General features: G+C 38.5%; 1 protein-coding gene across 2 annotated transcripts in view; it reads right to left on the bottom strand.

Moving 5' to 3' along the window:
* The window catches only part of LOC149530944 (importin subunit alpha-like), a 226,403-nt gene that overhangs the window by 148,129 nt on the left and 50,905 nt on the right, over positions 1–27,369 (bottom strand). The gene's annotated exons all lie outside the window — the stretch shown is intronic.

Below are 27,369 nucleotides of genomic sequence, written 5' to 3'. Positions count from 1 at the left end.
GATCAAAACGTTTTGATCATTAAACCTCAAAACATGAACTCCAATGCAATGCAATCTCCAAAAGATGCCAAAACGATTTGGTTAGGAGGAAAAACATGCACTAAAAAAGGATTTTTTTGCATATTTCTCCGAAAATGTGATCTGTCATGAAAGTTTCAAAAAACGTTTTTGAGGTAAATGAATCCATTTTAGAAGCAAGGAAACTCATTGCTATGCAAAAACGTTTCAAATGAACAAATCCCATGCAAATCCATTGAGTAAGACTCAAATTATGAGCAAAAATGAAGGAATTTAGAGTTTTTCTTCAAAAACGTGCCCTAGGATTGATCTCCAAAAACAATTTTCAGCATGCTAAATCCATTCTTGATGCAAAGAAAATCATTGCCAAGGAAAAACGTCTTGAATGGAGAAGGTTTCATGCAATTCCACTAAGAAAATCTCAAGTTACAAGCAAAATCAAGTTCTTGGAGGCCAAATGCATGCTTTTCCTTTCAAAATCAGACTTTTTGGGATGCATAGCATATTTTAAAACATGCTTTCCTTCAAAATCGAACCATTTTAGGTGCAATGCATGTTTTAAAATATGCATCAAGTGAAAATAGGACCTCTTTGGGTGCAATGCATATTTTAAAATGTGCTTCCAAGTGAAAATAGGACCTTATGGAGAGGAAGGCATATTTTAAAATGCATCTCACTTTTTAGATGTATAAGCATGAAAACTCCACTTTTCATGTCATGGCATCAAAAAGGTCCACTTATGGTGAACTTTTGATGTAATGACATGAAAAATGTCCACCAAAGTAAACTTTATATGCAATGGCATGTAAAAAGTCCACTTTTGATAGTTTTTTACATGTAATTGCATATAAAATATCCACTTATGAAGTCTTTAAGTCATTTAATTCATTTAAAATTGTAAAAATGTTAGAAAATGGGTCAAAAACAATATTTATTTATCATATTATGAAATATAATGCATACACATCATTTTAAAGTAACATTTAAATAAGTATTTGATTTTTAAAACCAAAAATTTAAAATGAAACTATATAGTTATATAGTTACTTTAAGTGAAAAATTAAAAAAGTAACTCAACTTACAACTATTATAGGTGTCAGTCCGCGGAACACAAGATTAGGGATTGCCCTTTGGCTTCGCCTAGGGTTAAGCCCATGCCTAAAGAAGCGTTTACCAAGCCAATCGAAGGGAAAAACAAAGAATGGTTTGTTGTTGGGTGCAAGGGCAAGGCTACCTTAAATCACTTGCCCCCAAAACAATCCTACGCGATGGTCGTCGCAACTCCTTCTCTCCCCACAGGAGCGTCAATTCCTACTAGTGTAGGGACGCAAACGGTTTCCACAGCACCCATTTCAAGGGTTTCGCAGGTTTCAAACCCTGCTGGTACGCAGGGGATTAAGGTGGCCGTCAGGGCTTTTGCCTCGACTTTGGTTCGTACCCCTCTTGTTGCTTATTCCATAGTGCCACAAGCGATGCGGCGTTCTTGCAATCCTCCTGGACGTGCGGAGATACCAGAGGTGAAACATCAAGCTATAAGTACAGAGGATTTTCCTTCTGACTTTCACCAAGTTTCTACCTTCTTGCAGAATAGCTACTCCTCTCTTGAGAACGAGGATGATATGGAAGAATTTTCATGAATTTTTTATCATGGAATGTTAGAGGTCTCACAGACCTCTCAAGAAAGTACTATATCCGGAATACCCATCATAGACTTGGTAACTTAGATTTTCTCTGTCTGCAAGAAGTTAAGATTTCTGGTTTCATGCTCTCTTCTGCATGCCGCATCATTTGGCAGGATGGAGTTATGTTTTCCTCTCAGCACGAAGCTGGCAGAGGTGGTGTATTTACTCTCTTGTCACCTCGTCTTCATTCTGCTATTATTTCACACGGTTCTGACCCCCCACATAGAATTATTTGGCTTTTGTTTTCCATTAACAACCATTCTTTTGGAGTCATTAATGTTTATTCTCCCAATGATGTTGTGGAAAGATCCCAGATGTGGGGCTGGCTAGCTGACAACTTGCCTCTAGCAACTTGGGTTATGTGTGGTGACTTCAATATGGCTGAGGTGGCCTCTGACAAAGACGGCATTCTGCCCTTTCGCTAAACAGCTAGGGAAAGGGAAGCCTGGTACTAAATGCGCAATAAATTGGGCCTTTTTGATCCCAATATTAACGCCGCCATGATAGTGGAGTTTGGCACACTTGGTCCAACTTTCGAGCTAGCTCTGACCACATATTAAAGCGTCTCGATCGTGCCATGATTACTGCACAATATTTTTTCTCTTTTTCTGAGGATTGAGATTTATCTGTCATTCCCCTACCAAATGTGATGTTATCTAACCACTATCCCATTTATTGTCATTTCATGGCAAACAGCTTGCCCGAAAGTTGCCAAGTCTCAATTCTTCCTCAACAAGTTTGTGTTGATGCATGCTTCCACCATCGCACATATCCTATGTGTCTAGAATTTGGAGCTACGTCCGCATTCTCAGAAGGCATGGATTCAATGATGGAAAGATGTCATTTCCATAACTACTCATTTTCTGCGCATTTATGGGTGCCACTTGGCAGTTTTCAGAAAACTGTCATATGAAGCCAACACTTTTGCACTCAAAAAAGCCTTTGCCAAAATTCAGCTGGCCAAACTTTGCCATGACAAACAAGTTGTTGATAACTATGCCGCTCGAGGAGCCCAAATCAAAGCCCATCTCCACTGGCTGGAGGTTAGCGATAAAGCTTTGAAAGAGTTCTTTCAAGCTCTTCGTGCCCATCATACCAATGCTAGGATTAAAAAGATCAAACAAGAAACTGCAGTTCTTTCCAGTCTCCCTGACATCCTGCAAGCATTTGTTAGTCACTATGAGAACGTTTTTGCTTCGCAGGGAAATTCGGTTGCTTAGGAGGAAGCTCTCAAAAAATGTATCTTTGTTACTCCAAACCACCTAGCAGTTGAGCAACGTGCTTTCTGTGAGCAACTTCTTTCCCTCCGAGACCTTAAAGAGGCGGTCAACTCCATGGCTGATGACAAATCCCCTGGGTGTGATGGGTTTCCCTATGAATTTTACAAACACCTCTGGAAGCATATAGGTCATGATTTGCACAAAGTTTATCTCAAAGCCTATCATTCTAAAAGCTTAGGAGCCATTATAAATAAAAGAAATATCAAATTCATACCTAAAGTTGGCAATCCAGAGGACATTTGCAGTTGGAGGCCCATTACCCTTCTGAATGTGTCTTATAAGATTATTGCCAAGGCACTCTATCTCAAAATTCGTCACATGTTGCCTTTAATTGTGCGCCCTGAGCAAACTAGCTTTATTAAGTCTAGATACATTCTAGACATTATTGTTGTCTGGGAAGACATGAAATGGGCTCGCAAGTCCAACCAGAAGGCGATCTTTCTAAAGATTGATTTTGCTAAAGCTTATGATCGCATTGAATGGCCCTTTATTTTGGCTATGCTCCAGACTCTGGGTTTTGGTCCCAATTTTTTACAGTCCATGGAGATGCTCTTTGGCAATGCTAATGCTTGCATTACCATCGATAATTCGGAATCAGAGGCTTTTGGCCTTTTTCGCTCAATCAAGCAAGGTTGCCCTTTGGCCCCAATGCTTTATCTCATTGCTACTAAAGGTTTTGGTTATTTGCTAGCTCATTTTGTGTCTTCTGGATTGGTTCGTGGCATTTCCTTGCCCGAATCATCTTCTCAGTTAGTCAATGGCCACTTTGCGGATGATTCCTTTCTCACTCTTTTAGAGGACAAAGAAAACATCAACAATGCTTTAAGTTGTCTGGACACCTTTTGTCAAGCCTCTGGATCTGCCATTTAATGGCATAAAACGCTCTGCTTCCACTAGCCATTCTTGCCAGCTCCACCTTGGCTCAGCCAGTTTGATTGGAAACGGGTTATGCATGGGGAGATTTTCCACTTTCTGGGCATTCCTTTTGCTTTCCAGGCTTCGCCTATTGAACTTTGGAATGTTGTGCTTGCCAAGATCACCAAGAAGCTTGATTATTGGATTACGAAACCGCTCTCCCTTGCTGGCAAATTCTAGATTTGCTCGAAGGTTCTTGCGGCTACTCATGTTTATTATTCTTCTTGTTGGGCTCCCTCCAAAGCTTCTTATCAGAAATTGGAAAAATTGCTCAGGGATTTTCTCTAGGCTTCTGGTTCGGATCATCATGGGTTTCACAGAGTTGCCTAGGATTTTTGTTGTCTCCCAAAAGAATCTGGTGGTCCTAGCTTGCTTTCCACTCAAAAACAAGGCCTTGCACTTTGTGCTAAATGGATTATCCGTGCTATCACTGGAGATGAGGCCTGGAAGATTTTGGTTCGACATTGCATATCTTTCGGCTTTCCTATCAACAGGCCTGCTTGGAAGGGGATTGGTTTCCACACCCTTTTCATCATGCATGAGCCAGTGACCATACAGGGCTCATTTGTCATCAAGAGCATACGGAAAGCCTGGGAAGCTATTAAGCCTTAGCTTCGATGGGTTGGGGATGAGTTCCGCAATGGCCTCTCCTTGAATCAGCAGAACATTTGGTGGTCTCCCCTGTTTGCCATTCAAGGTACTCCCCTTGCCAAGACTCAAGGTGCTAGTGCTCTGCAGTTTTTCAATTGGGGCATCAGAACTTCCAACGACCTCTTCTCGAGGGTTTCCATGAGTTTCATGTCCTGGGAAAATATGCAAGTACAGTAGCGCCTCATCGTTCAGATTGGCAAACTTTTGACCTATTGCTCTCTTCAATTCCAGTTCACTTAATTCATAAAGTGGGTATTCAGTCTATTCGGCCTTGGTGGCATGGTTGGAAGTGGTATCCTGCCACTCCATTTTCCAATTATAAGCCAAGTCTAGGATATCAATGGCTTTCGTCCCATCTCTCGATGGTTGACACACTCAACCAGAGATGGCATTTGCAATCTTCTCTTCCTCAATGGAGAAAATGCTTTGATACCATTTGGAGTGCTATAATAGAACCCAAGATTGCCCATTTTGCTTGGTGCCTTGCCTTCCAAGGTCTTCTCCTGGGGTCTCGGCTCAAACATATTGGGGTTCCAGATCCCAGATGCCCTTTTTGTGGACAACCAGAGTCTTTCTTGCATATCTTATGGTTTTGTAGGTGTGCCAAAAATTATTGGCACTGGATTCATGATTTTTTCAAGCCATTCAGGCCTGAACCTTTTTCTTGGCACATGATTTTGCTCGGTGATTCTCCTAGAATCCCTCGGAAATTCACCCAAATTTGGCATACTTTCAAAATGGAAATTTTGTTTACTCTATGGAAAGATAGGAATGTTGTTCCTTTCACACACAGCTTTTTGAATATTAATAATGCAATGTACACTAAGGCATGCATTTGTAATAATGTAATTATGTAGATTCAAGTGCAAGCTAACAAAGTTGCCCTTGACGTAGCTCACCTGTAGGAGTTGTTGAACCACTGGGGCAATGCCCCCTACACTATTGTCAGAGTTTCTCCTGATGCCTCGACAGAAACCTCGACGCCTCATGGCCACCATTCATGACGTCATTCCACAGGTCGCCACTCGCACACCCTGCGCTCCCAAGCTTCCCGCCATCGCTCTCCCAGCGGTGGCAATGGTGGATGGAGGCATCGCTCAACTTCCTCGCCCCGTGGGGGTTCTGGTTGGTCCCCGACTCCTCCTCCTAGTGCTCATCGGGTGTTTTCTGGGAAATGGCCTCGCCTGGATCTGGCAATTTCTCCTTCGCGGCCAGAGTTCAAAGATGTGGAGGCTACCACTGATCCTCCTACTGCTGCTACTAAAGACGGCTGAACTGTTCCTAGCCCGACCCCAATCCCAAAGATGATTGGGGCTTCCATGACAGAGATAAACCACCACCCTCGGCTGGCACTGCTTTGGCCGCCTGAAGTTGCCTTATATATGTTTTTTTTTAATGAATAGTGTATGATTCCGGCTGTGGCCGTGTGTTTTTGCTCCAGCTATGGCCATGTGAACTCATTCGCGGGGTGATCTTGTATCCCCCGGCCCTTTTTTGTGAATTGTATTCTTAGTATATTTTTATTAATAGAAAAGGACTATTCATCAAAAAAAAAATTTATAACATAAAATGCACTATAGTCACTTTAAGTTATAAATTTAAAGTAAAAGTAACTTTAAAACATAACAAAAAGCGAGTATAATGTTATATTTTTCAAAAAGTGAATGTCAAATTGAAAATATAACATCATATTTTTAATTCATGTTGTTGCACCTAAAATGTCCACTTTTGAGGCACTAAAATGGGCATAACTCTTGACCAACAACTCCGATTGACCTCTAGGTTAGACCGAATCGAAAGGGAAATTGAAAAGCATGACATGAGCAAAACCAAAGGACTAAAAACAAATAAACGCAAACTCAAAAGCATAGAACGGACGATGAAGGCTTCAAAAATCAAGCAAAGGCTCGACAGAAAACAAAACGAAAAAGACTTGACGAAGGCCTTCAGTAAAATAATTTGTAATTGAATTGAAATCAATCAATCGATCAACATTAAACAATTAAATATCAAATTCAAGCTTAGAGAAATGTGAAACTAGCTTGGAAAAGTTTCGTGCTATTACCAATATTTTGTGGTGACAAAATGCAGGACAACACACAAGATTATTATTTCATCCTTATTCTTAGGTTAGGAGTAATCTACTAACTTGTTAGGATCTCATGGATTTGGACACTATTCAATCCCTCTCCATAAGCATTAAATCTTTGCTTGCGTTAGTGCTCCGCTAGCATTTGGATTGCATTAATCTCCTAAGATCTAGTAACCTTGAAGGTGGGTTAGATGGAATCCAACTCCTTGATCTCATCCTCTTGAGGTGTTGGGGAGATGTTGGGTTATGTGATGTACCTTGGCCTATATCCTTGCTTCACATTTCACCGTATGCATTTTGCTGAACCCATTTGCGACAACTCTTTCTTTGGTGGTGTTAGATTCCCCTTGCATTCTTTGGTTTACATATTGCATGCATATTAGATTAGCCTTCTATTATGTCCTTGCATTTTTATGAAAATGCAAAAAAAAATCAAATAACATAAAACAAAATAAGAAATTAAATTGCATTGATCGCTTAGTTTATGTTTCAAGATGTTTGATTTCTTTTATGAGTACTTTGATAATTGCTTCATTAGCCATCTAGATGGAACCCTTAATGAGTAGTTTCCTTGTGAAGATGTTGCATTGTTGAATGTGGTCTCTCATGATCCTATTCTTGTTTCACCTTCCTCTACACCTCTTTCTACAAAGCTTTACGATAGGTTGCGTGCATGGCTTCCTTCTTCCACAACTATTATCCATATTGATTCACCTTGGATACATTATCCTAAGCCTTTGATGACTATTAAAGGTTGTACTCCAATTACTATTAATGGTAAGCCTACAGACCCTTTAAACTACTTCAATGATCTAGATTTTTTTGATCATGCCTATCACACTCGGAATAAGACTCAACCTACTATTCCAACTTTTACCACCTTCTCAACTCTTGCTTCCTCAAGCACCTCCATTACCTACTTCCTCTAAGGAGTATGCTTTAGTTGAACAATTGCAAACTAATTATGCTAAGATCTCTCTTTGGAATTGCTTCAAACTTCACCTACCTATCATGACGATTTGTAAAAATGATTTATCTACTCTTCTGGTTCCTTTGCCTAATCCAGATACTATAAATTTCTCTTTGGAGTATATGCGTGTTGTGCCATCCATTCCTCCTATTGTCTTCACTGAAGATGATCTTCCCTCTCATAAAATTCAAAATAGATAAGACTCTCTTATCGTCGCGGGGTAAAAGTACAAACCTGTGTCAACCTTTTGTAAAGGAAAAGGACAACTGAACATAAACTATTCAACTTTAACGACATAAAAGTGGCATTTGTGTTTAGAATTGGAAGATGATGTAAAGTGATAAAATGTGTAATATTGGATGAAGTTTATGCCTATAATTTTTAAAAATTTGTTTGACCAAGAAGTTATGCATTTTTTTAATTTGAGTAGTCATTTTTTTTTATTCAAAAAATATATCGGGTGTTCACGTATAACAAGTGTATGCAAATAATCTTTTTTTGCTCTGATTACTCAAAATATGTTATAAATGACATGTATAACTAGTGCAAAAAAAGGAATATTGGTTTTTGATGTATATTTTCTCTGTTATAAGTACTCTGAGTCTAACTTATCAGAAATCAATGGTCGTTTTCTTCCGTCAGAACTTCTCTATCAAATCCACACCTTTTCGAAAAAACAATATTACATATTTTTGAAGAGGACTCTCTCCTCTAGTGCTAAATATAAATATTAAATTTTTTTGATATGCTTTACTATGTTTTCCTTTTTTGAAGTAGCATCTTCTCAAATGTTGAAATACCTACTTGCGATAATTTGGAATTATAACATGTTATAACTAATCAAAACACTATGAGATATATATAATGGTGATGATCTTGAGTCTGAGATCTATTAAAAGGTATGTTTAGTTTTTGAAGAAAGTTGAGTTTGATAGAGAAATGACATTTGGGCAAAACAAGTTTAGATGTTCTTAAGGGCTCGTTTGGTTGTCTAAATTAGACAACGACTATGGTTTGTAATTCCTAAAAATTTCTAACCCATTGTTTGTGTGCCCAGAATCAGAATTGGAATTGGAAAAAGTAGAATTTGGTATCCTCATTAGCCTCAGATCCAAGATTTGGTTTTCCATCTAAATAGGTGGAATTGCTCCAATTCCCATTTTAATCCTAATTCGCCAAAAACTTGGATTACATATGAATTGAAATGAAAAATTTTTGAGATCCACTTTTCTTAATTTTGGAGAATATCGTTACTAAACAAAATGTTCTCATTGCGGACCATGTCATCATCGTCAAATAGCACTTTTTCCATGTATGGCATATCGATGATCTCCACAAAGTAATTCAGGCCTCACCCTTTTGTGTTGGGCACCCTGGTAACTAGTCATGGAATGCTTTTCGATAGAACTCTTCATTGGTGAGATGAATTTGTTGGCCACCGCGCCCAACATGATCATTGTGGGTTTTTTAAGAATATGGGTCTTGAAAATCCCCCCATGCTTAGCCTTTCACCTATCATAGCACAGGTCAAGCTTGTGCAGATCACTCCATGACCTCATATAGTCCAGGGATTCTCCCAAATAAGAGATTCTAGTTCTTCCTAGAATTAAGGGAGGCATATTTCTTTTGATTTTCAATTGATGGCCACCCAAAGTATTTGGGCATAAAATAGGACAGATGTAGTTGCTATCCCAACTACAATACATGTTATTTCAGTTGCGATGATGGAGATCCATGGTACAGACATCTTTGACAATACTCCTTTGCAGATAAGTAGTGAGCTTTAGTTTTGTGATTTTTTACATAATCAAAACTTCCATCGATTTCCTTATTTTCCAAAACAGTGCTTGCTACACCAATAATTAAAAGGTCGGAGAAAAATTCTCTTCATTCCAACAGATCCAAAATTATTCTTACTCTTCTGACGGACTAGCGCCAATAGGGCACACCTACACTCTTGGACGGCACACCAAGTGGGACACACCCATGAAGGCAGAGTAGGCTAACGCTAATGACAGTGAGACACACCAAGTGGGACACACCAAGCGAAGGCAAAAGTCTAAAAGCAAATGCAGCAAACAAAAAACAACATAACACATTACTCCTCAAGGCTTAGGGTTTCCTAGAACAACAAGGTGTGATTCACAAGCTTTCTTGACCTACATCCTTTACTTGTTCTTTGCCCTTTCTTCTCCTGTTTCTTGTTGTGATATCTTTCAACTACAAAAACACATAACTGCATAAACCGTCTACAATTTATATGTGCTTCTTTACACTAAAACACAAACTTGCAACAGTAGTAAACATTATATTGTTGGATATGGGGAGTTCTGATATGGAGGCAAAAGATGGGGAAGGTGGGATAGAAAATAAGAAACTTCATATAGATGAGCAGGTTCTCAGTACTGATATGGAGGGAAAAGAGACGGAAAAAGGGGCAAAAACTAAGGATTTTCAGACAGGGGAACAGTCTCTCAGGAATATTGCATCAGATGATCAATCAAAGATGAAAGAATCACAATCAGTTATAACAACAACGCACATTTCTCAACCAGCCAAACAGGGCTTCAAGCATATCACACCAAATGATCAATAAGAGATAAAGATACCACAACCAACCATAGAAACATTGCACATCTCTCAACCAGCTGAGCAAGACCTCAAGCATATCACACCAAGTGATCAATCAGAGTTGAAGATACCACAACCAGTCATAAGAACATTGAACAATATGGAGCCTAGCAATAACTCAATTCTAGATCAAGGTAATGATCTTCCACAAAACCCCATCTTAAGGCTGACCCAGCAAGGGGTTTTTGTGATACTCCCAAGAATGTTCTCCTCAGCGGGGTTAGGGAACTCATTCGACTCTAGAGCATCGACAAGTAATCTACCACAACGCCTGTTGGGCTTCTCCCAACTTGAGGCACTGCTGTTATATTCCCACATATGGAGGTCTATTGTCAATCAACTAGATGATCATACAAGTGCCTAGAATGAGGCGCGTACGGTGTGGGGATAGAGGTCGTACAGTGGCTACTGTTATAGCCGTACGGTGTGGGGATAGTGGTCGTACAGAAGCTTCTCTTATGGTCGTACAATGGAGGATTGTAGGGGACATTAACAAAAGGCTATACAGATGCCAGAGATAGTCGTACGGTGGTCAAAGCTGGTGTACGGTGAAGAAAGAGGGGGTGTACAAGGTGAGGCTAAGTTGGCCATGGCAAGAAGAATGTACTGAGGTGATGGAAGGAGGGTGAAGGCCGTACAAATACTGAAGGAATAGTACGGACAGGGACAAGAAGTGTACGGATGAGTCTACGGTGAGAATACTCCTCTTCATTCATAAACATAGATTTATATGGAATCCAAATACCTAATAAGAAATACTTGAATGCAGATAATTCCTTCAAGAAATATATATGCCGAAAAGATGGTGCTCCGATTTGCCAGATCCGAGTGAAGTATTACAGCCGATGGAATAGGGTGAGGGTTGATTCTCACCAAAACCGCAACAGCCAAAAAAGGAAGATCTTTCACTTCCGAAATGGCGAACAACAGAGAATCCTAACAAGAATTCACAGTACATAGAAAATAATCCAAAAGCATGCCCACAGACTAATTACAAGCCGTGCTTAAATACCCATCGAGAAACTTTTTGAAGGTGTACAAAGATAGCCAACGGCAACACAAACTACAGAAACAAAAATAAAAATGGGTTTGAGACACATTAAATCAATCTGCTCGTTACAAAAGTTTGATTTATTATATATTTTATAACAGGAACATTACAGTCCTCCCGTCTCAAAATTTGCTTGTCCTCGAGTAAATGCAAACCCGGTTCTAAGAAACCTTCTATAATCAGCTCCTTTAGTTCCGAGTCACGTACTAAGTAGATCTTCCCATCGAAGTAAATGATGTCATCAATAACCTTGTATTTTTCATCGTGTACATAACCATCCATCAACTCACATGCAAAGGTGTTCTTGGAATACCCGATAAATATAAGAGCCCGCCACTTATCCAAGGAATGTGGTGAGGTGTTGACTATCTTGTTTTTACTTGCAGCGTATGGGGCCAAATCCTGTTTAAAAATTGCCTCCATCTTCTTGATTGTGCTTTTCCTCGATTCTTTATTTGACATTCCTCTTAGCAACACCTTCTTGCCATCCGTCTCGAATGAAAAGTCCATCCTTTGAAACTTTGAGTGTATTGGTCAAGAGTTTCCAACTACTGGATGCCCAAAATGATATCAGTATCAACCAAATCTATGACAAAGAAATTATCTGCCAAGGTATAGTTTCCCATGGAAATTTGCAGTCGTGGCATCACATGAGCACAAGGTAACAAGGTTCCTCCTACAACCTTAACCTCAAATCCTTCGTGCTCAACTGCGTGCAGGCCTTTACTAGTGACAAAAAATAAATTGATGAAATTGAGTGTGGCGCCACTATCAATCATGATTAGGACTCGTTTTCTGTGAAGTGTGCCGCGAACTCTGAAGATACCACCTCCAGTCGATGTAGTGAGGGTAGCAATGGAACCCCTTTTCTGTATCAGGGCATTTATTCTCTCCTGCTAGGTAATTTCTTTGTCAGTCGCTGCAGGTATTTATTCTTCATCCTCATCAGGCATCATGTAGTGAATCTTTCCCTTCCCGAGGCAGCAATGACCAGGACCCCATGGTTCCTTGCACATAAAACAGAGCTTTTTCCCACCGGAGTTCTTGCCGAGAATCTTCATCAAACTAAGGTTTTTTCTGAATTGGCTCCTTGTCTTTGTCTTCTTGTGGGGATGGTGTTGGTGTAAGTACATGAGTTTTGGAGGAAGATGCAACCATGCCACGCATCTTCTTAATAGCTTCGTTGAGTGTACCCGAGTTGAACCCTTTGATCCAAACTCTCAAAGGCTCTCTCAACCCATCCATGAATAACACAATTCGATGTCTTTCAGGAATGTCTGTGACTAATACTAACAGCATTTGGAACTCAGTGACATAGTTGTCTACCGTGCCCATTTGCTTTAGCTAAGCTAGATCTTTGAAGTTTAGCTCAGGATCCTTCCCATCGAAACGATCAATGAGTCTCTCAGTAAACTCAACATAAGAGGTTACTTGGTCGTGACCGAGAGTGACTAGTCCATGATGCCACCACTCATGCGCAACTCCTTCCAGATGAAGTGCTGCGAACTTGATTGTTTTCTCTTCGAGCATTGGATTGAGTTGGAAATAGGTATCTACCTTCAGGACCCACAACTGTGCAGTAATGACTCCAGATCCATCAGATGACGATAAGTTCACCTTTCCGATCTTTCTCTTGAGATCATCATTAAAATAACCACGATTTGCTCCACCAGAATATCTCATTCTTAGATCAACATAATCTCTATAAGATATATCTCCTTCCATATTTGCGTTCTGCCAATCTTCCCGAAGCTTTTCTTGCATTTCCTCAAAAGTGGCCTCTCTTCCTTTGTGTGGTGCTTCCGTCCTTGGAAGGAAGATGGGTATCGAGGGTCGAGAGCGAGAGGGTTGAAAGTTTGTCCTTCCGGAAATAGAATCGTCGCTATGCCCATTTTGTTCTCCTATTGTCTTTCCCTCGGCCAATTTTTGTAGAGTTTCCTGCATAAGCCTTTGGGTTTTGTTCATTCGCATTTGATTTCTGTTCAACTCTCTTAAAAGATTCATGAGTACTATTGTAGGATCCTGATGATTTGTCATTCAATCAATAGGGTTATTTCGTCTTCTCCTCAAAGTATAAACTTGCATTCACTTCCACAGGCAGGCAACATCAAAAGCTCTGATACCACTGTAATATTCTCACGTACGGAGGTCTAGTGTCAACCAACTGGATAGCCATACAAGCGCCTAGAATGAGACCCATATGGTGTGGGGATAGAGGCCGTACGATGGCTATTGTTATAGTCGTATGGTGTGGGGATAGTGGTTGGACAGAAGCTTCTCTTATGGCTATACGGTGGAGGATTGCAAGGGACAGTAACAGAAGGCCGTACAAATGCTAGAGATGGTTGTACGGTGGTCAGAGCTGGTGTACGGTGAAGAAAGAGGGGGTGTACAGAGTGAGGCTGAGTTGGCTGTATGGCAGGCCGTACGTTGGACTGAGGGACGGCAAGAAGAATGTACGGAGGTGATGGAAGGAGGGTGAAGGTCGTACTACTATTGAAGAAGTAGTACGGACAGGGACAAGAAGTGTACGGATGAGACTACGGTGAGAATACTCCTATTCATTCATAAACGCATAGATTTATACGGAACCCAGATACCAACTAAGAAATACTCGAATGCAGATAATTCCTTCAAGAAATATATATGCCGAAAAGATGGTGCTCCGATTTGCCAGATTTGAACGAAGTATTACAGGTGACGGAATAGGGTGAGGATTGATTCCCACCGAAACCGCAAGAGCCAGATAGGGAAGATCTTTCACTTCCGAAATGGCGAACAACAGAGAATCCCAACAGGAATTCGCCGTACATAGAAAATAATCCAAAAGCATGCCCACAGACTACTTACAAGCTGTGCTTAAATACCCGTTGGAAAACTTTCCGAGGGTGTACAAAGATAGCCGACGGCGACACAAACTACGAAAACAAAAATAAAAATGGGTCCGAGATACATTAAATCAATCGACCCGTTACAAAAGTTTGATTTATTATTTATTTTATAACGGGAACATTACAACTGACTCCAGGGGGAAACTACATTTATGTGAATGCAAAACAATACAAAGGCATAATCAAGAGAAAGAATGCAAGAAAGATCAAATATGCAAAGAAGGGAAAACTAACAGCCATTTTGCCAAAACCAGTACCAAAGAAACCAGTTGCTGAGATCACACAAATAAGACAAACGCAACAAATTGAAAATAACAAGAGTATAATAGAAATATCTCATCCACCAAAAGCAATTAATGATGAGATGTCAAACATCTACAACCCCACAAAAACACCCATGTCTTGGTGCCTAGACATGTACATCAAATGATCTAGTGCTCATGAAAGAGACTGCTAACATTAGAAGAGAAGAGTCATATGGAAGATATTAAAATGAGAGAGATCAATGAAAGTGATTGGAAGTTAACGAAAGAAGTCCATATACTTAGAGAGCAAGCTCAAAAACTACAATTCAACTTGGAAAAAGGAGAGTACGAGCTGATCCTATTGAGATAAGAATTAAGAGAGACAAAATTTACTGCAGGAGACAAAGTAGGAGGAAATGTCAGAGACAAAGATGAGAATCTGCAAATCAAAGAAATACAATCTGCCATGGCAGCCATGGAACAAAAAGAGACTCAGATAAGAGAAAAAATAGAAGTCATGGACCAGCATAGTAAGGGGGACAACGAATACGCCAAGTGAAGTCATAGGAAAACAAATAAGGAGCCAGATTAGGGAAGAAAAAGAGATCAATAAGAGGGCAGAAAACCTCATCATCAAAGGATTAAGAGATTACAGGGAACACGAAACTACAAAAGAGCTAGTAAAAGACTTCCTAAAAGACCAATTTGAGTGGAATGGAGCTCTTATGCAAACACAAAGAATTGGAAGGTGTACAAAGGGCTGCAAAGATAGACACATAAGGGTGATGATGAACAATGGAGAAGACAAAAACAACATTATGAGAAATAAGAGGTCCCTCAAAGGAATACATATTTATCTTGACGATGATCTTACCATAACCCAACAAGAGGAAAGGAGAAAAGAATGGGAAAAAGTCAAAACAACAAGGGACAATGGAATATGGACATGGTTGCAAAATGGGAAGGCCCGTGTTAATGACAAAATAACACAAGATAAATAGGAACTAGGGCCCACCCAGGAACTCTTAACTCTTGTTAGCTGAAATTCTAGAGGATACCCGTGGAGGAGAGGATCTGGGTTAAGGCCCATAGTAGGGAACTAAGACATTATCCTGCTCAGAGAGACACATGAACACGATGGCTGCAAGGTTCCGGAGTTTGAAGGTTACAAAAAAATCTCAATGCAGAATGAAAGGATAGAATGTGGTAAAGGGCATGGAGGCATCACCATTTTGATTAAAGAAGCATGAGGCAGATTTATCAACACAGAGAAAGAAGATGCAAACAACCAATACATCTGGATCAAAATAACAGAAAATAAAGTTTCTATTCCGGTGGCAGCATGTTACTTTGCCCCTAAAAGATCACATTTCAGAAAAAGCACCTAGACCACAAAGATCTATTTGCCTCACTCAAAAAGGTCATTTCTACATTTAGCGCCTTAGGAGAAATTCTGCTCATAGGTGACTTCAATGCTAGGACAGCAAATAATCAAACTCTCAATCTTGAAAGAAGGTATAGAGAAAATAGTGATCCGATATGGCTAGAAGAAGAGGGAACCCAACATTGGGAGAGGTCATCACAAGATGACAAACGCAAGGTCAATCACATTGAGGCAGAATTACTAGGGCTTTGCTGCCTTCACAACATGGTCATTTGCAATGGGGTAAGGAAATGGCCTAATTCAAGACGTATCACTTGCAAAACCTACAACGGACAAAGTGTAGTGGATTAAGTCATGTGCTTTCAAAATTACACCTCAAAGATATTGGAGTTTGAGATAGTGGAATGCCCGCTTGGCCTAAACTCGGACCACAATCTAATTTCTCTCAAGCTGGCCACTCACATGAAAGATCAACAAAATGTCCAATAGGTGTACAAGGAAAGAAAAGATCCTTTGGCTGGTAGGATCCTAATGACACGAGCAAATCAAAAGAATTTCAGAAACTCTCTCAGTAGGATATCTACCAATCAGCAAAAGAACTCAAATACTACAACACATCATCATGTGGACAAAGACAACCTCGTTCTAATCATCAACAAGGCTCTCGAGGAATGTAAAAGATCTAAACCCAAAAGAGGCACTAAGAACACATTTCCAACTAACCTGTGGTTTGATGATGAATGCAAGAGGACGAAAGGCAAAATGAGGACAAAAGGATAATGAAAAAAATGAGTATATCAAATTGCTAAGACGGAAGAAGGAACAATATGTGATCTTAAGAAGACTTGAACTGATTAAGCTCGGGAAAAACAGCCCAAAAAAGTTTTGGAATGAGCTCAGATAGAAAAAGAAGCAGGAAGAGAATAACATAACTGGAACACAATGGCTGGAATATGCCAAAACGCTCTATGAACGCAAGCAAGAGGAACATGGTACCCCACTAACTATGCACATGGAAGATCTATTCAGTATTAATGATATCATCCAAGGCATAAGGAGGTTAGCAACAAGTAAAGCGATGGACATTTATGGGCTTCAAGCTGAATATTTAAAATGAGGGGCTGATTTGCTTGCACCTCATATCAACCACATCTTTAACAATGCCAATGAGGAGGGCTTCCCCCAAAATTGGACGACTAGTATAGTGGTCCCGATCTACAAAAGCGGGGACACAAACAACCTCTCTAACTACCGGACCATCATGATTAATCCTCTTCTCGGCAAGCTATTTGGAAGCATGATAGAAAGCAAAAATCAGAAAATGGGCCAAAACAGAGGAAAAAAGAGCAAAGGGACAAGCGGGCTTTAGACCGAAACACTCCACTATTGATCACGGGGCAACTCTTAGATACTTAGTTGAGAAAATATGGGACACCCCAAGGGATGAGGCTTTTTGTTGTTTTGTGGACTTCAAAAAAGCCTTCGACACAATACCTCATCACAAACTTTGGAAAAGAATGGAAGAGCTGGGAATACCTATGGTGCGAAGGGTAGCAGTACACAGATTATATGAGCTGGTTAAGGTCAAAATCAGAACTATGGATGGACTATCGGAATGCTTTGGTAGTGACATAGGGGTCAAACAAGGGTGCTCGCTATCCCCAACCTTGTTTGGACTCTATATTGACAAGCTGGAAGAATGGTTAGATAACCAGTGGCGAGGGGGTTCAGCTCGCCAGTTATGTAATAAAACTATTGTTATATGACGATGACCTCATCATTATTGCCAAGAGAGCCAATGGTTTGACAGAACACTTGAAGGCATTAGAAAGATTTTGCGAAGAGGTGGGTATGGAAATCAACACCAGCAAAACCAAAGTTATGATCTTCTTGCTGAAAAGAAACAAAAGACCCCCAAACACTTTTCTCTTTAAGGGTAACCCCTTAGAGATTGTGAGTGAATAAAAATACCTGGGAATAGACTTCCAGAACAAACTCAGCAAGGAAAGGTATAGATCCAAAAGGATTCAAGGAGGTTGGAAGGCGATGTATTCTTTACAGAATAAATGGAGGAATGCAGAACTCTAGGATTGGAAGACAAAGAAAATATTATTTAAGCTGCTTGTCACACCGGTGATCTTCTATTGATGCGAAATTTGGAGCAGCAGCTTGTCGGATCAGAGATGGAGACAAGTAGAAAGAATACAAAAGCACCTTATCATCAGCAGCCTTAAAAAAAAAACCTCCGTGTCTTACGAGATATTATTAGTTGACGCAAGTGTCTTCCCTTTGGAAGCTGTTGCAATGGTCCGACTATTATGTTACTTAAAGAAAACATAGAGCATGAGAAATCATCGCTGGCCTAAGCTAATCACTAAAGAAAAATTAGAAAGTAAAAAAAAACACATGGATGAAGCAAAACAATAAATGAATGCAAAAGTGGCACGTCAACATTCATAGTTGCCCGGATGGTACGAAAGACATCAAGAAGTTTGTTCACGAAAGATTCTATAACATCATGTGGACAAGGCACATGAGGAGGAAAAAATTTGACTATATTAAGGAATTTAACCCGAATGCATGTCACGAGGAAAAGGGGTATCTAGGCACGACCATTAAATGTAAGGCCAAAATGCTTATAGCCCAGCTTAGAACTAGCTCCCATCAACTGAGATGCGAGACGGGTAGATGGTAAGTGCCAAAAGAAGAATGGGAAGATAGGACATTCCTATTCTGTGACACAAGGGCAGTTGAGATAGAACATCACTTTGTCATGGACTGTTCGGCGTACAGCGACATCAAATCCGAATACTTAGAGATGCTAGAAAACAACACTATGGGCCACCTCTTCAAGGAAAAGCAGCTAATTAAGACCGCAAGCCTGATCATCAAAATACACCGAAGCAGAGAAGAATTAGTCAAAGGACTACAACTAGATTAGGCTAGTTGTTGACAGGCGAGTCCCATAGGTTGCTTTGCCCTCGTGGACGTTATTAAAATCCTTCATTCTTTCATTCAGATCTCAACTAACTATAGAACCACCCCTGCTGTTGCTAGGCTAAATCAAACAAAATTGCAGAGTTTATAGCTCCTTGGCAAATGCCATATTTTTGGGTTTGAGCCAAACAGGTCCGAAACAAAAAATTCGAAATATCAAATATTCTTGGGTTTGAACCAAAGGATCCCAAACAAAATTCTGAAAACTGTAATCTGAATTTCAAGTTCCAGAATCTAAATCCAAAATTCCAAATTCTAAATTCTAAATCATATTCCAGAATACCATAAGAACTTTGATTGCTAATGGATCGGGATTGAATGTTTGTAGTATGGATACGTTAAAGGGTATGAATGTTGATGTTTCTACTATTCGACCTAATAATATTCCTATTCATAGATTTGATAATATTGCATGTTAATGTTTGCTAGCTTCTGTTGGATAAACTTTGAGACTAAACTGAAGATATATATATGTAATATATATGTGAGATATATATATATATATATATATATATATATATATATATATATATATATATTTGTGTGTAGTTATTTAAAAAATAAATTATATATATGATATTATATATAATTAGGTTGTTACCATTTTAATGAAATGGCATGTCCCATGAAGGGAGATGTCTCCTCTTGATTTATTATCAATATAAATAGGAGATTGTTACAAATTGGAAAACACATACCAAAAAAGATGGCAGTGTTATTACATTTGCAGCAATCTCAAAAATAACACATTGCTAAGCATATTTTGGACATTATTACATTACTTGTTAAAGTAGGTCCTATGATCTTGGATACTCCCTTGCGTGTTATGCCTGGACCTTTAAACTCACCTTGGTTACATACTATGCATGTTGTCCCTTCTACTCTTCATCACAAGGTTCGGTCTGTTTATAACAATATTATGTATACCCTTCATGTTGACGATGTGTTTAATCCATGTTAATTGCAGAATATTCTCAGCCTTCTCCTGTACAAGTGGTTAAGGAATCTAAGACTACTTCAATGAATGAAGAACCTTCTTCTTCTCTTTCTAAGGACGACTGGGGTACTCTAGATTTCAATCCCACCTTTATTGGAGAAAATAAAGTTTATGATTTACATTACATGAAAATGCAACTTGAACCTGAAAAGAAAGTGTTTGCTCCTACTCCTCTTTCAGGCGAATTAAAAAACACCTTTGTGCCTACTTCTGCTGAAGAAACTGTCAAGACTATTAGACCTGACTGCAATGACATAATGACATATGAAGCGCCCTTGACTCCTACAAATGCGGTTGACCGTTGTGGTCCTAATTATTGTTTGCTCACTAAATCTGGTTTCAATGGTAAAAGGTTGTGGAAAATTTGAACAAGGTGTTAAGTTCCTTTAGGTAGTGGATTTCCTAAACACGCATATGGGTTAGGACTTAATCCTTACAAGCAATCTTCACTGTTCTCTTTGAATGTAAGTCACATTTGTACTGGACCATTAAAACTCCTTAACCCAGATCCTGTGGATTTTGACCAAATAATTGAAAATGATCTTTCCCCTAATGATGATGTTTTAGTTGATTTTCTGGGGATGTATGATAATCTTGCTTCTTTTCATCATAAGAAATGAAGACCATATTGTTTAAATATTGATGGTTACTTTGGGGAAAATATAGATTTTGACAACACACATGATATTTTCCCAATTGAAGGTTCCACGAAAAGTAATTTGCTAATCACGGAGATAATTGATATTCAGATGGATCTAGATGATCCTAAAAAGATTATTAGAATTGGCAAATATATGACTCAAGAAAAACGTAACCATTTCAGTGCTCCTTTGGCTGAATTTAAAGATATCTTTGCATAGTCTTGCCTGGCATTGATCCCAAGATTGTAACACATAAAATTGTGCTTTCACCAAATGCTAAGCCTTGCAAACAAAAGAGACGTGAGATGAATCCGAGTATCGCTCTTTTGATTAAAGTTGAAATAGAAAAAACTTTTGGATACTGGATTTATTCACTCTATTGATTATTCTCCTTGGATATTGAATATTGTTGCTCCCAAGGGTGAGAATAAAAACAGGATGTGCACTAATTTTCGAGATTAGATAAAGCATCTTTGAAAGATGATTTTCCTTTACCAAATATCAACATAGTGGATTCTGTGATATCCCCATCAAAATAAGAATCATATAATTAAAATATCATTAAATAATAAATCAATAAACTAATAATAATAATATAAATAACAATATAGTTATGATTTATTATAATCATACCATAATATTGCATCATATATTACTATTAAAATATGAAAATTAAATATTATTATATTTAGATTAATAAAATATAAAGTAAATATATTACAGAATACTATTAAAAATAATATTATTAATATTAATAAGAAATATTATTTATATTATTATTAAAATTATATATATCAGAAAAAATTAATATAATATATAAGGTTAATGTAATTAAATTATTAATACAATATAATTATTATTTATGAAAAGACATGACTCTTAAGAATGAAAAAACTACATATAGAGAAAACTAACATTGAGAAATTATCAGGGAGATATGAAGAAATATGGAAAAAGATATAGGCAACTAGTCTGCAATCGGAGAAATAAAATAAATTATGAAAGGTCCCGATAAGAGACATTATAGATATTGGTTTCACTCAAGAATACCTTCATCAGGTATTCACAGACAGCCACATCTTATGAAGCCCCAAACTGATGCCTCTGCCTCACCTTTTGCCTCCTAGTGTTGCTATATATGCATCCATTGTTCTGCTTGTCTCAAGATCAATGAAAGAAATGGGAAAAATTGAAAAGATTCAGTAAATGGCAGACAAGGGTCATTCCAAATGGTATCAAAGCATGATCCTGCCATCCTACAGGGTTAGAAAAATACAGAATAAAATTGTTCAAAAATCATTTGAAATATTCTCAAAAGAATCCTAATCTAACTGGACTTAAGAATGGTGTTCATCATGACAAGCAATGAATCAGAATCTTTCCTGCAAACACCCTCTCACCGAGTCCAACATTTAAGTGCATCATTGGGAATCATTGCAGAACAATCAGGAATCAAGTTACAGTTTGCGACATCGTAGGAAAAGAATAGATTGTTAACTACAAAAAGGATAGTGAGAAGAGGGCAATAGAAGACTTTATTTTAAAGGCCAATAACATTGCGAATAAAGACCATCACATAAAAGAGAAGTATTATTACATTCGCAGTTGTATGAGGAAGGAAGCAAAGACATCGTGAAGTCATATTTATATGTTGAGAATGATGCTCAATAAGAACCGCAAGTATCCAAAGACCTCTGAAAGAAGTGATGCAAATATAAGAATAATGATCAGGTATTCGATGGCAAGATATCTGTGGATGCCATCACAACAAAATATCATTACTGTTAAACTAAAAGAAAAGCCCTATAATATACCGACATGTAATGGCAATTATGCATCGAACAAATCAATCACACACAACGATAATAGAGTCTACGAAAAAATATTTATAGGGTCCCGATAAAATAAAGTATGGTGGCAATTATCTAAGCAGTGACGAATACAAGCATTGAATTTGTATGAAGTGATCATTCAACACAAAGGAGTATTTGGAGACTATGAAAAGATGTATGAGGTCTAGAAAAATACACCACCATGGATGCTTAAAACAAAGTGAAGCTAAGAACCATATGGCCAAAGTAGCGTTAAGCAATACAAATTAATTTATGCTTTTAAATAAACTTCAACATATGAAAATCTGGCATTAAAATACACTCAAAAGAAAATTATTATTGAGAAGCATTATTTAAAGTTATAAGCTTCATAAAATTAGAATAAAAGATTAAATGAAATGAAAAGAAATGTATTATAAAGAATTATCTCTTGACAAAGAGACGCATCCTTTGCTTGAAAGTTAAAGGGATATATATAGAGAATCTATCATTTTCAAAAAGTGTTTGGTCAAATTGAATGAAAATAAGGAGTGTGCGAAAGAAGAATATTTAACAAGAGAAAGGGGACATTTTTCTCTACATCATTTAATTACAATATGCATAGAGGATAAGATTCTTACCCATTCAAAAAAGAATATCAAGGAGATATTCAAAATATTTGTGATGGATAGGGAGTGTGCACAGGGTAAGGAGTAAATTAGTCGCATTGGGGCGAAAGAATCCCAATATGGATTAAAAATCTGAGGGAGCCCCAAGCTGAGCGTGTCCAACTCGAGCAGCAATAAACCTTCCATCCATAATAAAACTAAACATGTACCTAGTGGGTAGGGAGTGTGCACAGGGGGAGGAGTAAATCATTAGTGTTGGGGCGCGAGAATCCCAATATTGATTAAAGATCTGAGGGAGCCCCAAGCTGAGCATGTCCAACCTCGAGAAACAATAAATCTACCATCCACATCAAAATTCAGGATGTTCCTAGTGGGTAGGGAGTGTGCATAGGGAGAGGAGTAAATTGGTCACGTTCGGGCACGATAATCCCAATATGGATTAAAAATCTGAAGGAGCCCCAAGCTGAGTGTCCAACCTCGAGCAGCAGTAAATCTACCATCCACTATGGAATGATACATCTTATTATAGTACTAGCTATAGAAAAGTTGTTTAAACTATACATCTTTAAGAACTTTTCCTTTTGAGAAAGGGGAAAGGTGCACGACATTCATGATCAAAGTGGTAAAATGTTTCCTTACCTTTCTCTTATTTCAAATTGTAAGCAGGATTATAACATGTATACCATGTGTCTACATCGTGTCTTCATGCATTAATATGTTTGCTTCGTGTCTTCTTTGTGTCTTCATGCATTAGTGTGTCTACCTTCTGCCTCCAAGTGTTGCTATATCTGCATCCATTATTCCGTTTGTCTCAAGATCAACGAAAGAAATGGGAAAAATTGAAAAGATCCAGTAAATGGCATATAAGGGTCATTACAGATTCTACAGCAGGGCACCCTTTACTGTCTTTCATGGATGGTTTTTCTGGTTACAATCAAAAATTTCTCCTTGAGGATCAATATAAAACCGCATTTATAACACCTTGGGGAACTTTTTTGGGGATTATGATGCCTTTTGAATTAAAGAATGTGCATGCAACTTATCAATGCGCTATAACTCATTTTTCATAATTACATCTGTAAAATTCTCAAAGGTTATGTTGATGATATTCTTGCTAAATCTACACAACGTGGGGAACATATTCTTGTCCTTTGAAGGATCTTTGAACGGATGCGAAGCTATAATATGCGCTTAACCCTCAAAAGTGTGCTTTTGGGGTAGATAGTCGGAAATTGCTTGATTATATTATCAATGATCATGGTATTGAAGTGGGGACTGAAAAGATAGAGGCCATTTTTAACAAGCATCCTCCTAAAAATGTATCACAACTTAGAAGCTTACAAGAAAAGATACAAGATATATGAAGGTTTGCTTCAAATTTAGCCTAGAAGACTATTCCTTTCACTTCCTTTCTTAGAAAAGACAACTTTCTCTTTGAATTAAGAGTGTAAACAATCCTTTGAGCAATTTAAGGAATACCTCATAAGCCTTTCTATCTTTATACATCGGCTTCTTCTAAGGCCTCAAGTGTTCATCTAGTTCAATGTGATAATGATGGTAAAGAGCATCTTGTGTATTAAATTAGTTGTACTTTGATTGATTATGAAACACGTTACACACATATAGAGAAAACATGTCTTGCCTTGGTTTTTGCATGTCAGAAACTCAAATATAATCTCCTTAAAGCGGAAGTCCATGTTATTTTTAAGTTTGATTCTTTAAAGCATCTCTTTTCCGAAATTAACTTATCTGGACGTCTTGCCAAATGGGTCATGCTCTTGACAGGGTTTGATTTAAAATTTATTTCTCAAAAGTCAATCAAAGAGCAAGCCTTGACTAATTACTTAGTTGAGGCTCCTTCCTCACATATAGTTACTACTTGAATTGAGTTTCTTAATATAGAAATCTTACCGATACGTAAGAACGATGCTTGGGAACTTTATTTTGATGGGCCTAGGTGTAAAATTGGTGATGGTGCAATGTCATCTTAGTTCCTCATTCTAAAGAACCACTTCCTCTTTCTTATAAAATAACAATGGAACAATATTCCTTTGCTTTCATCAAAAGGTGTTTGCAGTGTCACCAACATGGTAACCTTATTCAGGTTGTTGGTGTAAATAGGTATTTACTATTTACACTTTACTAAGTTTACCTAGGTTAATGCATTATTTTATTATTTTCTTAGGTTGACACTTAGGAGTTTGCGTACCTTTATGAGTTGTCATGTTGACAACACAAAAGTACGCAACTCTAATTCAGCACATGGTGTCTACAACACTAGAGTTTGCATAATTAACTGAGTTGTCATATAAACAACACAGTTATTTGCACTCCTAATTAAGCACATGGTGTCTACAACATTATTTTTTGTGCTAAACATTTGTAGGCTTATCCTCTCATCATCGTACTTACTCCTATGCTTACTAGAGGATAACCCACACCTGGTGGACATGTGTCTAGTTGTATGACTTATCATGTTGCTAACTTCTAGGCATTCTAGAAGCATTCTAGAGGCCTTTATATACAGGCACTCCTAGTGTACTTGTACATTGAATTGAATACTATATTGTTATTTTGATAATACTCTGGTCTATTTTGTGCTTGTGTTTGAGTTCCTTGGTCTTGGGTGAATTTTTCCCTGAGGCAAATTCTTACATGGTATCAAAGCTGAGGGAGATTTTCGTCACATAGCCATTGGAGACCTTGTTGCTTCATCCCTTGAAGGGACCCAATTTAGATCCAGAGCATCTGCAACAACTGGGAGCGTCTAGAGTCGAAGTAAACCTCGCCATTGAGTCCAGAGCGTCAATTCGGTGAAAATTGACTATAAATTTGCCTATTTTTGGCTATAGTCGATTTTGAGGCAAAAAACTTTTGCAAACTTAAACCCAAAGGCCCGATTTGCAAATCTGCCATCGTCATTATTCGATCTATTTAATTAATCTTCAGATCTGTTTAATTCTGCATTCTCTAAAAAAAAAATTGAGATTTTTAGCCCAGTTGAGCGTGCAGAGAAAAAAAATTGTACAGGCACCGGGCAGTCACATCCCGGCCTTGCACAGAATTTTATTTTTTATTGGCAATTTGGTGGTCTTATCAAATTTTCTAGAAATTCCATTTCAAATACGGTGACAATATAAGCCACCGACAAGCCTACACAAATCTAGCCACCTGCCAATCCAAACTGTTGGACAGGCTCCTACAAACCGGCGACTCCACGTACTTTCGCGGCCTTTTTGTTGTTTATCAGACAGGCTTTGTTTTTAAAGCCTCTTGCATGTGCCGCAAGGTGAATGTGGGATATATCCCTTACCACCCCGCCGTTTTTTAAATCCAGCCCTCCAGTGTTTTCCATTTCCATCACTGACACCCTTTTGCTCCGTCGGACCGACACACACACGGACGACTACAAGATGTCGCCACGTGGAGTACCACCAGCAATGCCACGCAACACATTTTGAAGCCCTCACACGTTAGCGATCACATAAAGCCACCTCTGTGTACAGTCAGAGCCACATCTACGTACAGACTCCAGACACGTGGACTGCCAGTTTAAGACACGTCAGCACTCCCATGTCCACCAACCATACATCCAAATCAGACCCTGTTGTACACATCCATACAAGTCTGTACGCCTGACGTCATCAGCCATATAGGTGACATCATCGCCACGTCAACAATGGTCTGCATTTTCGCTGATGTCAACAAACTATTGTCTCAAATTTGACGGTTGTTTGATTGTCATTCTCAGGCAATTTTGAACTACTACGACGATCATTTGACCATCAAATTTAACCTCTTGTTTTCCTCTCCAGACCCCTCTTCAAATGCAGCTTTCATTTAACAACCCGACTTTGAGAGGCCATAACTCAATCATCCAGACTCCAAATCAGGTGTGATTTTCTTTTATTTTGGGCAGAATTTCCTGAACTTTTCAATGGTGCAGTTCTTCTCTAATTTTGGTGGACGGATTTGTCAAAAATAGCATTTTTTGGCAACTGTACCTATCCAATCCCACATTTTGCAACTTCAAACACACCGTACGAGCTCATCTGGACTCCTTTTTAGGTTCCTTTTTTTTTAAGTGCATATTTTTTCGTCTACTTTTCAGATCTGCAATCAGATTGTAGGCTTGTGTGGATAAAAATACTACTTTCAAAAATATGTCCTGTTTTGCATTGTATTGCTTCACAATTGTTGTATTTTTGTGCTACGTTGTAAAATTCCAGAGTTGTACTCTATATAGAGGTGGTAATCAGCAAAATCAGAAACCCACTTTGTCCATTTTAACAAGTGGCCTATTGTAAAATGCACTACATATGAAGTGCCAAAATCATTCATTTGGGGGAGGATTTTTTGATTGAGTGAAAGGGGGGGGTGTGTACTATGTATTGTGTCTCCTTGCTCTTGTGCTCTTGCATTATGGGTTCTTTTTCACAGTTAACTCCACATAATTATGCTACTTGGAAAGAAAACATTAAGGA

Source organism: Cupressus sempervirens, chromosome 11 (assembly GCF_028749045.1).
Source record: "Cupressus sempervirens isolate cs-2001-9-10 chromosome 11, ASM2874904v1, whole genome shotgun sequence".
Classification (NCBI taxonomy): Eukaryota; Viridiplantae; Streptophyta; class Pinopsida; order Cupressales; family Cupressaceae; genus Cupressus; species Cupressus sempervirens.
The sequence above is the reverse complement of the archived record's forward strand: the minus strand, read 5'-3'. Positions and strand labels throughout refer to the sequence as shown.